The sequence below is a fragment of the Cetorhinus maximus genome, chromosome 1, assembly GCF_964194155.1.
Source record: "Cetorhinus maximus chromosome 1, sCetMax3.hap1.1, whole genome shotgun sequence".
NCBI classification, from domain to species: Eukaryota; Metazoa; Chordata; class Chondrichthyes; order Lamniformes; family Cetorhinidae; genus Cetorhinus; species Cetorhinus maximus.
In genome coordinates this window covers 151,812,464-151,824,729 of record NC_135879.1, presented here as the reverse complement: position 1 = coordinate 151,824,729, position 12,266 = coordinate 151,812,464, and positions in this window count along the sequence as shown.

Genomic DNA, 12,266 nt, shown 5'->3' with positions numbered 1-12,266 from the left:
CTCACCTACACCAGTCCTAGGGTGCCTTACACGTCTCAGTAGCCACAGCTTCAGTGGGTAGCTTTTGTCACCCAATATCCAACACTGAAGACTTGCAGCGAGTCTGAAAATGTCTGGCACCTGGGACTGCTTTTGTATGTAAGCATTGTGTTTGCTTCTTGGAAACCATGCACACACTTGCAGGATGTGCTTGTGGTGGTTACAGACCTTGTACATAGAGCGAGTGGAAACCGTTCCTGTGGATGAAGCCTGCTGCCTGGTCAGTGGGAGCCTTTATGACTGCATGCATGCAGTCAATGACACCCTGCACCTGGCAGGAATCCTGCAATGGCCCTGAATCCTACAGTATCTCACACTGATTGTCGGATTGGTACAATAGCGCTCGTACTGGCTGGCCCATTTGAACATGACATTGGTGACCATCTTGATTCAATGATGAGCCACAGACTGGGAGATTCCACATACAATTCCCGTAGGCTCCTGGACTGATCCTGAGGTGTAGAAATTCAGTGCCACAGTGACATTCGGAGTCTTAGGCATTGGGTGGGAACCACATCCCTCGGGACCCAGCTCACCTTGCAGCATGTAAATCATGGGGCTTCAGAGCCTTGCCAGGTATGAGAAGGCGGCGAACAAGTGGGAGTTTAGTTCTGGCAGCAAACAGCAGCCATTGTGAGCATCATTTGCATTGGCATAACTCCAGGGTGCCATACCAACACTAGCATTGTGTGGGTAGAAGGAAGGGTGGAAGAAGGGCTTGGACACTGAGTAAAGCTGCAGGTTGCAGGCCTTGATCACTCAGGATTCAGCTGCTCCAGTGAAGAGGAGCAGCAGGGAGAGCTACAGCAATGGGCAGCGGGACATCAACAGAGGGGCAGCAGAAGTGCCAGCCTCAGTGTAAGTGGGGGGGAGAAATGGAGAAGGATGTAGAAAGGCACGCAGCCAACTTTCTGTGCAGAGAAGATGTTACCCAGCAGCATGGTGCAAGGATCAGTGGCTACTGCTTGGAGAGTCTTCGATGACACTGCTGCTCCAACAACTGTAGGTAGCTGAGCCACAGCCCATAGACCTCTCTGCTGGGTAACATCTTCTCTGCACAGAAAGTTGGCTGCGTGCCTTTCTACATCCTTCTCCATTTCTCCCCCCCACTTACGCTAAGGCTGGCACTTCTGCTGCCCCTCTGTTGATGTCCCACTGCCCATTGCTGTAGCTCTCCCTGCTGCTCCTCTTCACTGGAGCAGCTGAATCCTGAGTGATCAAGGCCTGCAACCTGCAGCTTTACTCAGTGTCCAAGCCCTTCTTCCACCCTTCCTTCTACCCACACAATGCTAGTGTTGGTATGGCACCCTGGAGTTATGCCAATGCAAATGATGCTCACAATGGCTGCTGTTTGCTGCCAGAACTAAACTCCCACTTGTTCGCCGCCTTCTCATACCTGGCAAGGCTCTGAAGCCCCATGATTTACATGCAGCCTGGAAAAATCTGAAAACTCCCATAAAATACAAGTTAATTGCCTTATCAACAAGCTCAATTACCTGCCCGCCTCATGGAAGTGCGACATCCCCCAGCATGCTGGCCACCTATCACAATATCCGGATTGGACGTGAAGATGTCAGGTTTGCATCCTGATATCTTCCCCCACCCATGATATTCCCACCCCTCCTGTCTCCCAGCCCGCATCCAATGGGCCAGGATAATTCAGCCCACTATGCCATGATTGGTTGATGAGATGCACAGTTACTTGCCCTGTTCACACAGGTCCCAGCTGCCCTCTGGAGGGCTTTGTGATTTTTCAGTACTTGGTGGCAGCAAATTCCGGTATAACAGCCGATACCAAGCGTATGGGCAAGTGCCTCTGTAACAAACCACTTCCTTCACCACGAACCACATAATCCAGCCCTCCGCATTATGGATCTGGAGCAGAGATAAAATAGGAAATGTCTATTGGTTTAGAGAATTGTTGAAAGAGTTTGTATTTCAGAAGTAAAGAGCTGCTTATCTCTTTCATCCTACAGCTTGATCAGAAGATAACCAAGGAAAGTACTCGCAAATATATGAATAATTTTTGACAATTTTGGACTTTGTTTAAAAAAGTTTCCACAGGCATAATCCTCTCCTCAACTTAATATTTGTGGGTGTCTTTCGGTCAAAAATTATAGGAGCAGATTTTCGTGTACACGCACAGTGGAGAGCAGGTGGGGTAGGCAATTAAAATCGCCTGGGTGACCTACCTGGCCACTGTGCTAATGTAAAAGGGGGAGAGTGGATACAACTGTACTAGAACACTGAGTTCAGAGAAGGGGGTTCCCAAATTTATGAATGAAAATATCGACAGAAGGAAGAAATTTAGGAAGGAAACTGGGAAGGGTGGCTCAAGTGTATGAATGAAACCAATCAGTGAAAATAGATCATGCAGTAAGCAAAATAGATAAACTCAAATTTCCAAATGTTTGTATGATTTATTTCATGACTTTAAATTTATAATGTTACTTTTCTCAGTAAATGAAGCATTATTATCATTGAAATGTATACATTCTGTTCGATCACTTTCAATACCAAGAGTTTCCAAGTTATTAAGTCTTGACAGACCCATAACTGGATTTTACGCTCTCCTGCTGGTGGGTTTGAAGGCCTGGGGCTTGGATAATCTAGCGGGTGCCCTGCCTGCCACCTTCCTGCCCACCCCTGACCTGTCTCCCATTTTAAGGGGGGTGGTGGAGGTGATCTACCTCCATGGGATGAAACATTTAAGTTAAGAAGAGAGGTTGGATAGACTTGGGTTGTTTTCATTGGAGCAGAGAAGACTGAGGGGCGACCTGATCGAGGAGTACAAGATTATGAGGGGCATGCACAGGGTGGATAGGGAGCAGCTGTTCCCCTTAGTTGAAGGGTCAGTCACAATGGGGCATAAGTTCAAAGTGAGGGGCAGGAGGTTTAGGAGGGATGTGAGGAAAAACCTTTTTACCCAGAGGGTGGTGACGGTCTGGAATGCACTGCCTGGGAGGGTGGTGGAGGCGGGTTGCCTCACCTTCTTTAAAAAGTACCTGGATGAGCACTTGGCATGTCATAACATTCAAGGCTATGGGCCAAGTGCTGATAAGTGGGATTAGGTAGGTAGGTCAGGTGTTTCTCACGTGTCAATGCAGACTCGATGGGCTGAATGGCCTCTTCTGCACTGTGATTCTGTGATTCTGTGTGATTAAGTGCCTCATCCCATGATGAAGTGTGAATGGCTGGATGCAGCAATTTTACCGCAGCAGGGGCAGCTTTACCTGCATGGGCTGATGCCGGACAAGGGGGGAAGCCCCTTTTCACATCGTCTGTGCTCATCGGAAGCACACCCTCCAGATCACACCCTTTACCCTATCCCCTGACCTCTCAAATCTGCCCCCCCCATCCTCCCTTACCGCCTTCACAGGGGCTTGCCAGCATGACCCAGCGAAATCCCCCCCACTTACCTTGGCATCCAGATCCAGCGACGATCTTCACTGTAGTCCCAGCAGTGATCACCATTCCTGCCTGGCACTGCTTGGATTACAGAGTTGCCGGCCATCCGATTAGCTGGCAGCTCTCAGAGGTGGGACTACCTGTCACTGAGGGAAGGAAATCCCACCCCCAGCCAATTGGGAGCAAGGAGCCACATAAAATCCAGCCCAATAGTTGCGAAATGGTAGTTCAGAGACTTCATGCAGCTTATTTAGTAAAAGTAACGGGCATGCTATTATTTTGTCCATATTTTCTTTGCAAATGTATGTGTTGGACACTAATATTTATTTTATATTACCAGAGATATTTGTGGACTACAATTGGGAAAATCATTGAGACCAATCTTTTTAAGAAAGGTCCATAAGGATTCAAATCTTTTGCAGATATGCATGAGTGCATCAAAACACTTTTTGAGACCATTTATGACATAGAGTCTTTACCTCAGCAATGTAGATGCTACCCAGGCCAGGATGACAGATGAGGAAACTCTGTCATTATAAAGGTTCAAAATTGATAAGAAGGAAGTGTTGAATCAACTCTCACTACTTAAAGACACTGGGACCGGATACGATGCATCCAAGGTTATTGAAGGAAGTGAGATTAGAAATTGCAGAGGCACTGACCATAATCTTTCAGTCTTCACTAGACTCAGGGGTGGTAACAGAGGTTTGGAGAATTGCAAACGTTACGCCCTTTTTCAAAAAAGGTTGTAAGGATAAGCCCAGCAATTACAGACCAGTCAGTTTAACTTCAGTGGTGGGCAAGATTCTAGAAACAATTATTTGGTATAGACTTAGTAATCATATGGAAAAATATGGGTTGAGAAGGAAGAGCCAGCATGGATTTCTAAAGGGGAAATCATGTTTAACTAACTTGCTGGAGCTTTTCGAAGAGGTAACAGAAAAGATCGATGAGGGTAATGCTGTTGATGTGGTGTATATGGACTTTGAAAAGGCATTTGACACAGTGCTACACAACCGACTTATGAGAAAAGTTATTGCTCATGGAATAAAAGGGACAGTAGCAATGTGGATACAAAATTGGCTGAAAAATAGGAAACAGAGAGGAATGGCCAATAGATATTTTTCACGCTGGAGGAAGGTTTGGAGTGGAGTTCCCCAGGGGTCGGTATTGGGACCCTTGCTTTTCCTGATATATATTAATGATCTAGATCTTGGCGTGCAGGTGACAATTTCAAAGTTTGGAGATGATACGAAGCTTGGGTGTGTTGTGAACTGTGAGGAGGATGATGTGGAGCTTCAAGAGGACATAGACAAGTTGATGAAGTGGGCAGATAGGTGACAGATAAAGTTCAATGTGGAGAAGTGTGAGGTCATGCATTTTGGTAAGAAGAACATGGACAGACAATATAAAATAAGGGGTGAAATTTTGAAGGGGGTGCAAGAGTGTATGTGTGCATAGATCATTGAAGGTGGCAGTTAATAAAGCATATAGTATCCTGGGCTTTATTAATAGGGGCATAGAGTACAAGAGCAAGAAGGTTATGCTGAATTTATATAAGACACTCGTTAGAACTCAGCTGGAATATTGTGTATAGTTATGGGCACCATATTATAGGAAGGATGTGAACTCATTGGAGAGAGTGCAGAAGAGGTTTATAAGGCTGGTCCCAGTGATGAGAAACTCCAGCTATGAGGATAGATTGGAGAGGTTTTCACTGCTGGAGAGAAGAAGGTGAGAGGAGATTTGATAGAGATGTTCAAAATCATGAGGGGGCTGGACAGTGTAGATAGGGAGAAGCTGTTCCCACTTGTAACAGGATCAAGAATGAGAGAGCACAGATTTAAAGTGATTTGCAAAAGAAGCAAGTGTAACGTGAGAAAAAACTTTTTCACACAACGAGTGGTTCAGGCCTGGAATGCACTGGCTGGAATTGTGGTGGAGGCAGGCTCAATTGAGGCATTCAAGAGGACATTAGATGATTATTTGAATAGAAACAATGTGTAAGGGTATGGGGAAAAAGCAGGGCAATGGCACTAGGTCATAATGCTCATTTGGAGAGCTGATGCAGACGCGGTGGGCCGAATGGCCGCCTTCTATGCCGTGAAGTTTCTGTGATTCTGTGAATGGGGAAGAATGTTGAAGTCAGTCCTTCATAGATATAAAATAAAACCATAAAAGGCTGGAAATACTCAGCATCTGTGAAGAGAAACAGAGTTAGCATTTCAGTTTGAGGACCTTTCATCAGAATTGAGAAAACATGGAAATGTCATGGGTTTTGAGTAAATGAAAGGATAGAGGATGAAGATAGTAAAAAAGCAAAAGGTGGAGGGCAGGGGATGTTAAATTACTTAAATTTTAATGTACAAAATATAAAGGGCAAAGTAAAGAAACAAATGATCTGTGTAGATGAGGTGTGAAAGGCTGCATGGCAGCCATCAGAATGCAAAGTAAAGGGCTAAAGAAATAAACCAGAAAAAACTGAGCCAGCAATAAAAAAACAAAACAAAATGGAGGCAGAAGTTGTCTAAAATTGTTGAACTCAGTATTGAGTCCACAAGGCTGTAGAGTCCGGAATCGAAAGATGAGATACTGTTCCTCAAGCTTGCGCTGAACTTCATTGGAACACTATAGTAGGCCATAGACAGAACAGTCAGAGCGGAAGCAAGGTGGAGAATTAAAATGTCAAGTGACAGGAAGTTCAGGGTCATGCTTGCGGACTGAACGGAAATGTTCACAAAGCAGTCACCCAGCCTGGCATGTGATCTTCCCAATGTAGAGGAGACCACATCATGAGCAATGAACGATATACTAAATTGAAAGAAGTTCAGGTAGAACCATAGAACCATAGAAAGGTTACAGCACAGAAGGAGGCCATTCGGCCCATCTTGTCCACACCAACCCAAGGACACCCAGATGCCCTTTCTAATTCCACCTTCCTGCATCCGGCCCATAGCCCTGCAGCTTACAGCACTTTAGGTGCAGATCCAGGTACTTTTTAAAAGAGTTTAGAGTTTCTGCCTCTACCACCAACTTGGGCAGCGAATTCCAGACACCCACTACACTCTGCGTAAAAAAGTTCTTCTTCATGTCCCCCCTACACCTCTGCCACTTATCTTGAATCTATGTCCCCTGATTCTGGAATTCTCCACCAAGGGAAACAATTTTATCCCGTCCACTCTATCTATTCCCCTCATAATTTTGTGCACCTCAATCAAGTCACCTCTCAGCCTTCTTTGTTCTAAGGAAAATAACCCCAACCTATCCAATCTCTCCTCGTAGCTACACTTTTCTAACCCTGGCAACATTCTTATAAACCTCCTCTGCACTCTCTCCAGAGCTAATACATCCTTCCTGTAATGTGGTGACCAGAACTGCACACAATACTCCAGTTGTTGCCTCACCAGCATTTTATACAACTCCAACAACATATCCTTACTTTTATATTCTATACCTCTGCTAATGAAGGAACGCATTCCATATGCCTTCTTTACAATCTTGTCTACTTGAACTGCTGCCTCTGTATTTCTTTCGACATAGAATTTTTAGCCAAAATGATGAGTAAAACCCATTTAAATTTGAACTTGTATTTATAAAAGATGGCAGCAATACTTCTGATTGTGCAAGTCAAGTTCAATTCAAGCAACTCATTCAATGGTACATTTAAGCCTTTTAGTTTCTTGACAAAAGGACGCATGTGCTTGGTACATACTGACTACTGCCTATCAGACATTGAATAGAATCAAGCAGGAATATTTTTACTAAAAATCTCCCATTTCTGTGAGCTTGCAATGAAGAAATTCTAGTTGACTGAAGACACCCAAAGAAAGGGGTACAATCAGTTGGTGACTCTGCCGACTCAGCACCAACTACTTTTACAGTATATGCTGTACAAGGAGAAAATAAAGTGTCTGTGGATTTATTCAAGAAACACTGTGATAAGCTCCAGGGTACTTTCCTGCCTGGTCAGCTGCAATATCATTAGTCTGTCCACGACAGAATTTGAAATTTCAGTCGTGTATGGCTATGGTCTTTTAAATAATCTTAGCTATTTCCTTGCCATTCTTCTTGGTAAAGCCTCCGTAGCACAAGAACTGTTAACATGTTTCCTGTAGGTACTTGATGAATGTATCAGATCATTAGTACTATCTGTTTCTTTTGTGAGCTGCCTGGTTTGCATTGCAAATTATTGATAAGTACTTAGCCTCTTTAACCTCGTTTAAGGTTGTTTTCACAAGGTACTTGGCACATTCTGCAATAAATTCTGTTGCCTCTCAGGTGATAAATAATGTACTTGAAGATTCTCATTTTGCACTTGCCTTTCACATGATTCATATGATCAGTATAGTCACACATAATCTGGTTATAATTGGCTAACAATTCAACAGAATCCAAGGAATTGCCATTGGATTTATTACTTGCTTGGAATTTGTGCCACAGAAGCTAATTAAAAAGATAAAACCACATATACAATGCATATAAAAATACCCTATTACTTTTCTTTCTCATTTATAAAATCTTTGTCAAGTGATGATTGGTTATCACCTTGGATACCTCTTTTTCTCACTTACCCATTTCACATGGGCAGAACTTTTCAGTCAGCAGGTGGGGGAGGGGGCAGGCCCGACACACTGACGCGTAAAATGACACGTAATGACGTCAGGCGTGCGTCCTGACGTCACCGCATTGAGGTGCAATGTTTCATTTGGTGGGCACGCGCCGGAGCCTGCTGCCCACCCACCAACATGTAAACGGCCTATTAAGGCCATTAAGGATCTAATTAAGGTTATTGTAATCGCTGCCCATCCAACCTTAAGGTTGGCGGGCAGGCGAAAAGGCCAAGCGGACTTCGCGTTTTTTAGGAAACCTCATCCACGAGCAGGATGAGGTTTCCTAAACCTTTTATTAAATAAATTTTAAAAATTTCATATAAATAAAAACATGTCCCCTCATGTGACACAGTCACATGAGGGGACATGTTTAAATAAATTTATAAACCTTTTGTTTAATAACTTCAGAAGCCCTTCAATCTCCCTGTGGCAGCTCCGTGCCTCAGGGAGATTGGAGCACTCTTGAGCACTGGCCCCGACTCTTCCTCCTCCCCCCTACCTGCACAGGTAGCGCCGCGCACTACTGGTGGCATCTTACTCTGGGTGGGCCTTAATTGGCCCGCCAGCATAAAATGGTGGCGTGGAGCCGATCGCCGCAACCGCCCCCGCCTGCTCCCCCCGAGCCCCCCCGAGCCCGCCCGCCAACTGAAAAATTCTGCCCATTTCACATTCCTTGGCCAGAACTTTACGCCGAACATGCAGGCGTGTGTCCAACCCAGAATCGTGGGTAATCACCCGAGAAGACATCAGGCGTAATTGCTCTCACGCACAACATTGCGGTTGACGGACGTGTGCAAGAGTCGGAAACGCGCCTGCTGCCAATCAAGCAGGAAATTAAGCCCATTAAGGAGCCACTTGTCAGCAATTTTACACGGTCCGTCCACTTTTATAGTTAGCAGACGGGCCAAATGGCCAGGCAGCCTTCATGTTTTTGCTACAAACTCCATCCAGGGCGGGATAAGTGCCCGGGGTTAATTAAAGTAGAGGACCTTTGAGGGGTGAGGTGCTCTGTGTCCTGCTGCCAGGTGCTTGCATTTGTTGCATTGACACAGTTTGCAGCATTTTATTGAACCCCTTTCATTTTTACAATACTGCAGTTCTCTGAGACAGCTCCACAGCAGCTGTCCTCCTTCAGGGAGTGCCTGCCTGCACCCTCACTGCTCTCACTGCCCACCCTCTTCATCTTCATTGCTTTCTGTTTCCCTTCTCATATTTGAGCTCTGTATGTCAACCTGTTGCAGAGGTTCTGCATTTGAAACAATTTTGACAGAACAAACTTGAGGTGGCTCATCTTCATCTTCTTTCCAATTTGTGCTCCTCCTCTTTCTCTAGACCAATAGCAGAAGGATTACCATCTTCTTTATTTTCTGAAGTTTCGGATTCAAACTGGTCTTGCTCCATTTCATTGTCACCAACACCAGAATACAATGGGTCAGATATTTCACTACTCTATGGCCAGAATTTTCCACAACAGCTGAGATCCCACTGCCAGGGCTGAAAGCAGGAGGTAACCTCACTTAGGCATGCAGCAGAACACAGAGAGGCATCTTCCTGGCGATGGACAATGAAGCGTCTGCTGCCGGGGCCGCCGTCCATATTGAGGATGGTTCTCAATGGCCAATGCAGGCCTAAGGAGGGGTAAGCATTTTTGGGGAATTTCAGGGACAGGCAGGCAAGCCCAGGAGATCAGGGAGGGGGAGCGGTCTTTAGGAACAGGTGGCGCCATTGCCGCATGGGCAGCCATGGCTACCAGGAGGCTCCTCCTTTGGCCAAAGAGCTCACAAAAAAGAACCTCCAGGTTTCACAGGACAGTCTCTGCAAATGGTGGCGGGTCCTGGTGAGAAAAATGCCTGTGGAGATGGCAAGCGGTCCTTAATTTGCCACTTAAGTCACTCAGTTAGGCTCTGGGAAGACAGTTCCTTTACCACCTTTCCGGCTGTTGGCAGAATGGCATGGTGGCAGGAAGACAACGGCACATCCCGACACTTTTCTGCCCCATTTTTCCTGCCTTCCTGCCTTCCTGCCTCCCAGCCCATCACCAAAGGGCTGGTAAAATTCAGCCCTACTTCTCTAAACTTTCTGCTTTCTCTATTGACTGTGAATATTTTCCCCTGCAGTTATAATTGGTTTCTATTCAAAAGCTTCAAAAGTTGTTTTTTCCAGCTGTGCAGTTTTCCCCTGCTTACATTAGATATATATATATATATATGTATGCTTTTGACTGTACAGCCTTCAGAATTTTGTTTTTCTGCTTTTATCCGTAAGGTATCACTACAGTATTGAAAAATTTTAAGAAGAAATTCTTATTGGTTGCCCTGAGTGAGTAAGGCTGTGTGAATTGTAATGATATTCCAGGATGCCTTGATATCAGCGAGTTGCTAATGCTAATCGGATGATATAATAACTTGTTTTGATTAAATTTATTGCTGTTTTGTTTGAATAGAAAAGAAACAAGGGGGTTAAATAAGCTCCCGAATTCATGCAAACTTTGTACTGCCTGCTCATTTGTGGTGTGCAGCCTAGGACTGAACACGTGACTGCATAACTGTATGTCTCAGCAGGGGACACAAGTTCATTCAAGGCTACCTCCAATTAAAGTTAAACTAAAGCCCAACTTAAAGCCAGAAAAAATTGATAAGGCCTGTTAGCAGGCACAGGCTTGAGATGAGTGATTACCCCCTGCCTGATTGAAATGATCCAGCCAGCATGCAAACTTTGCCTGCTTATCTCCATCATTGTGGTGCTCAGAAGGAGACACAGGTTTGTTTGAGGCTAGCACCAATTAAAACTAACCTGCACTTCTTAAAGCCAGTCTGCACCTCCTAAAGAGGAGGTGCATTTTGGCTGCAGCAGGTGCTGGAAATGGCTGGGAAAGACATTATGAGCAGAAAAAAAAAACAGATCAATGGAGCAGCAGACCAGGGAGAGGTATCCTAGGTTCTCAGATGAGATGCTTGAGGCCTTCATGCAGCAGGTGCAAAGGAGGCGAGAAATCATCTTTTATTATGGACATACACTGCAAAGGTAATGTGAACATTTGGCCATAGAGGTCAATGCTATGAGTCCAACCTTGAGGATCTGACTACAGTGCAGGATAAGTTCAATAACCTCACAAAAGTGGTTAAGGTCAGTGCCTGCATCTTTATTCCAGTTCCTGGCTACATTTCCCAAGCTCTCTCTATAAACCCCTACAATTTAGCTTTCACCACCTCCACATAACATTGACGGCATTAGTCAAAGCTACCTCTGTCATCTTCTGAGATGACTAGCATGATGTGCTATTGTTCCTAGTTCCTCTTGACCCTTTAAAGAACATTTATGTTGGCGGGTCATTGCATTCTCTGTCACTCTCATCTGTGATCCATTTTCAGAAAACTGCTTCAATTTGTCTCAAGGCAGCGGGTGCAACTGCAGAGAAAGCTCTTTATCCATCTCTGCAATCACATCTCAGGTATATTAGAAGTCCTTCACTGACCCACTCCTTTTCTTCAGTTCCATGTTGCCCCATAGAAACATTACCGGAGGTGTAGGACATCCATCATAAGATCACAGAATTTATCAGAACACAAGGGTGTGACTAACAGGGTGGAAATGAGTGTGCAATCTCTGTACTTGGAAGAGCCACCCGGTTTAGGATCTTGCCACAGTTTCCTCGGGGAGTGGAGGCCGCAGTACATTGCTACATCCTACCATTTTAGTCCCTAGATCTCAATCATTATAAGAATCTACTATTTCTTTGAAGGATCACTTAATAATTGCTATTATGTATTTGAATTTTGCACCTAAAGTCTAGTATATTTCAGGAATAGACCTGATCATCAAAATCATGAAGCTTAGTTGCTTCTCCAAAGGAGTTGCTGAGAGTCATTTTGACTATAGGTCATAGCATAAAGTGAAAGATATCAGGTCAATCACCCCTTATGCATTTCCCATTTTCAATTCTGTTGAGTTTCTGGCCTCTTTGTTTTTTATTTTGCTGAAGCCAATGACATTTTCAGTTTCTTACTTCACCACCGCCCTCAGGAAAGGAAAAAGTAAGGAAAAGCAACATTTATAGCAGTCTGTTGCTTTATTCAAATGGAAAAGCCAGGAAAGAATATTTCTAGACTTTGGAAGGTGACAGGATGACACTTCACTGGGTTGTGACATAGGTGTTAACTGTCTCATAAATAAATCAAACAATTAAATAATAAGCTATGATTTGCTGAT